Genomic DNA, 4,355 nt, shown 5'->3' on the forward strand with positions numbered 1-4,355 from the left:
TTCCGACGAATTTCCGTCGGAAACGGGTTTTCCGACGGATTTTGGGGTGGTTCCGACGGAATTTTTCCGTCGGAATTGAGCCTTTTTCTAGTAGTGGAAGTTTGTGGGTCATCAAGTGCAGTACTAATGATCACAGGGTGCATTTCCTGCTCATCAAGAAAAACATATTTTAAATGAGAAGGGAGAGGTTTTAGTTCAGGTTTCTTTACCTCTGCAGGTTTTGATTCCTGAACTAATTTTACTACCTTCTTATTCTCGTTAGCATCAAGTTCTCCTATGGCAAGAGCTTTTTCAATGACATCCACCTCTTTACTCCAGATGCTCGCATCACCTGTAGACAAATTTCCACAAAGTATTTCTTCCAAGGGATCCCTTGCAAGTATCTGTGTCAAGCTATCATCACAAATATCATCCATTATATCAATGACATCAATTAAACAACAATTTTCCTCTAACATAGGACCTTTCAAAACTTTCCCTAGATTAAAAGTAATATTATCATCACCAACAGAAAGGGTTAGTTTACCATTTTTGACATCAATAATGGCTCCTGCATTATGGAGAAAAGGCCTACCTAATATAATGGGAATTTGTGTATCCTCAGCCATGTCTAAAACAACAAAATCAACAGGGATGAAAAATTTACCAACTCTAACAGGGACGTCCTCTAAAATACCTAGGGGATATTTAACAGAACGATCTGTCATTTGCAAAGTAATATTAGTAATTTTTAATTCACCCATATTTAATTTAGAACAAATAGACGATGTCATGACACTAACAGAAGCACCCAAATCACATAATGCTTTATCTATGAAGACATTACCAATATGACAAGGGATAGAGAAACTACCAGGATCCTTTAATTTAGGAGGAGATTTATTTTGTAATAATGCACTACATTCCTCAGTAAAAGCTACAGTTTCTACTTCATTAAAGGCCCTCTTCCTAGTCAATATATCTTTCATAAATTTAGCATATGCAGGAACCTGTGTAATAAGTTATGTGAAAGGGACCGTTACCTGCAAATTCTTAACAACCTCCAGAAACTTACCAAACTGCTTGTCCAACTTAGTCTTTAGTTGGCGATTTGGGAATGGTAATTTGATAACTGGTGGTGCTTCCCTACTCTTCCCCTGGAGTGCATCCTTCCCTGAGATTGTACCCTGCAATGAATCATCAGAAATATTAGTATTACCCTGGAGCCCTACAGGGGCATTTGGTACAACGGAATCAGGATTAGCAATATTAATTAAATCAGGTTCATCCTCTTTGGGCATTGGGGGCCCATCGTAGTGTGAACCACTCCTTAGAGTAATTGCATTTACATGTTCCATAGGTTGAATTCCCTGCGCTGGTAGGGCTCCCTGCTGGCGAGTTTGAAGGGTAGAGGACAATTGGGCAATTTGGGTGTCCATGACTTTATTATGGGCTATAATAGAGTCAATTAGTTGGTCTCTACTCTCCATATGTTTTTGCATACTGGTCAGCATTGCTCTAATTTCTGACAAAGCAAGGTCAGAAGATGTAGTAGGGGCTTGTGATGGGGGTTTCCGGTTAGCATGAGGGTGGTAATATTTTTGCTGTGGAGGGGGTGCTTGATAAGTCTATTTTATATATATATATTTTTCCCGTCCCACGGTCATATTTGTGTTAATTTGAGCTCTGCGGAGCTATTTTTATTACTAATATATGTTTTCTAGTGTTTTTTGTAGAGTTGGTATTATTTTGTAGAAATTTGCATATTTATGTCAATTCCCGAGCTTATTGAGCCACTACAAAGATATTGGAGCCGGATCATATTTTATGACCATATATTTAAAGCCCAAGACCGAGTTAAAGGGATTTGGTTCGGTGAATAAAGGCTCGGTTTTAGTGAAGGAGTCCACAATATACAACAAAACAAGTGTCACGGACCAAGAAGGAAAGAAAGAAGAAATGGCCCAAAGCTTAAAAAAGCCACGCTCGTAGCTCCCGTAGCTCCAGCTGACCGGGCCCACTCGAGTGGTTGCTGCTATGCGGCTGCTATAAGCCGGTTGGGCCTAGTTGCAAGAAGCCCAATAAATGTTGATTGCTTGTTCCACGCTTTTGGGAGTTTTATTGTGGGTGGGATTTGCCATCCTTACTTTCCTTATAAAAGGATCTAGTAGTTACGTAGGTAAGAGGGAGATTAGGTAGTTTTAGTTTTCTTTTAGTTTAGTTTTGTTTATTAATTAGTTTTAGTTTTAGTTATTAATTTAGTTTTCTTTTCTCTTTCTCTCTCTAACTTTTCTCTCTCTCCCTTAATTAAACTCTTAGTATTATTTTCTCTCTTATTTATGTCTCTACAACTCTTGGTTTAATCTCAGTTATTTATTTTATTTTCTTCTATCATGTCTTGTTTAATTTCTTTGTTTAGTTTATATTTAATTATGCACGAGTAGTTTATTTCTAGGGTTCTTGGGGATCCATAAATAATATGAAGGGATGATTTATTATTATTGATTGTTAATGTTGTTAATTAATTTCCTATTGATTGATTTAATGCTCTGCAACTAGATTAGCGCTGGTTTAATTGTATAAGTTTAGCAATATTAATTCGAGATTCGAGAGATGAGAATTAATATTTAGGCTTAGTTTCAATAGGCGGACTAATTTATAAATGGTTAGGTCGAGATTCGAGAGATGAGATTTAATACCGGTAAATTAACTCTGTGATTGTAATACGTAGCGAAAGCCCTTTATGATCTGATTAATTGATACATTGATGATTGATTATTATGTTTTACCCTGAAGTATTATTTATTGGTGAACCTATGCCCTAGGTCTTTTATTCATTGTTTTCCTCCTACTTTTATTTCTCCCTACTTTTATTCTTCGTAGTATAATTCCTTTAAATAACAACAATTTGGTTACTTAATAATTTAGATTATAATTAATTAATTAGGAATAAAAAGACTTGTTTCCCTGTGGATTCGACCCTACTTCCCTATCTATTTTAGTTAGTGGTTTTAGGAATTACTTTTGATTAGGTAATACGACTTTAGCCTGTCAGTGCTTGTTGTGGTTGTTGTGGAGGTGGAGGGTTTTGAACATTAGTGCTACGGTAAGATAAGTAGGGATGGTTCCGGTAGCCAGGATTGTAGGTGTTGGAGTATGGGTTATTTTGCTTGTAGGTTTGGAAAGCATTAACTTGCTCCATTGAACTCCTGCAATCTTGCTCAAAATGTCCTACACTTCCACAATTTTCACAAAAAACATCATTAGCATTGTTAGAAACAGCAGAAACATTAGCAACAGAATTAGGGATAGTAGTACTAAGGTTATCTAATTTTTGGCAAATAGAAGTAAGCTGAGCTTGCATAAGGGTTACTGAATCAACATGACGCTTGCCCTTATTTGCATAGCCTCTAGTATTCCCATATTGGGAATTATGTATCGCCATATCTTCAATAACCAGACCTGCATCATCAACATTAAGATTCATAAATCTACCGCTAGCTGCGGAGTCTAAAATTGTCCTTGATGCATTCTCTAATCCATTGTAAAAAGCTTGAATTAACTGCCACTTTGCCAAGTTATGGTGGGGACATTCCCTCTGCAGATCCTTGAATCTCTCCCAAGCCTCATATAATGCTTCATCTGGCTCCTGGGCAAAATTCTGAATGGCACTTCTTAATAAAGCTGTTTTCTCTGCAGGGTAATATTTATTATAGAAATTCAAAGCAAGAGTCTCCAAGTTAGTAATACCAAGTGCAGTTCTATTCAAACCATTAAACCACAATTTAGCTTTTCCACATAAAGAAAAGGGAAAAAGAATCTCCCTGATTTGGTCCTGCGTTACCCCATTCTGCCTAATAGTGTTGCAGTATTGACAGAAATCTGCAATATGAAGATTAGGACCTTCACCCTTAGCTCCACCGAACTGCTTTCTTTCTATCATATAAACTGGGGCTTGATCTCGAACTGGACTCCCTCGAGATCAGGTGTAGGAGAAAGATGTGGAAAATCCGTCAGGGACGGCTGCGAATAATCGCTAAGCTTGCGAGGTGGAGGTGGAGGTGGTGTAGCCATCTCTAATTCTGAATCAGAAGAGTCCTCCGAATCACTAGAATTAGGTAGTGGATTTCTAGGAATATTGTTACTCCCAGAACCTGTCAGGATCTGCCTATAAAAATTCTTCTGTCTATGGAAAAAGCGCTCGATCTCAGGATCGAATGGAATGTAACCTGATCTGGAACACCTGGGCATAAACAAAGAACTAAAAAGACAGATATTAGAACTACCTCAAAGAACTAATGTCCTTTGAGGCAAAAGAAAAATAATCTAGACTACAAAAACAATTAGAAATAAAAATAAAAAAACGGCGCCAAAAT

General features: G+C 37.3%; 1 non-coding gene across 1 annotated transcript; it reads left to right on the plus strand.

Moving 5' to 3' along the window:
- Positions 1 to 3,554: 3,554 nt before the first annotated feature.
- LOC145606381 (small nucleolar RNA R71) lies at positions 3,555 to 3,661 on the plus strand. The gene has a single exon (XR_014105272.1). It is a non-coding gene; the product is annotated as a small nucleolar RNA R71 (small nucleolar RNA).
- The last annotated feature ends 694 nt before the right edge of the window (positions 3,662 to 4,355 follow it).

This window comes from Chenopodium album, chromosome 22 (assembly GCF_948465745.1).
Source record: "Chenopodium album chromosome 22, dcCheAlbu1.1, whole genome shotgun sequence".
Taxonomy (NCBI): domain Eukaryota; kingdom Viridiplantae; phylum Streptophyta; class Magnoliopsida; order Caryophyllales; family Amaranthaceae; genus Chenopodium; species Chenopodium album.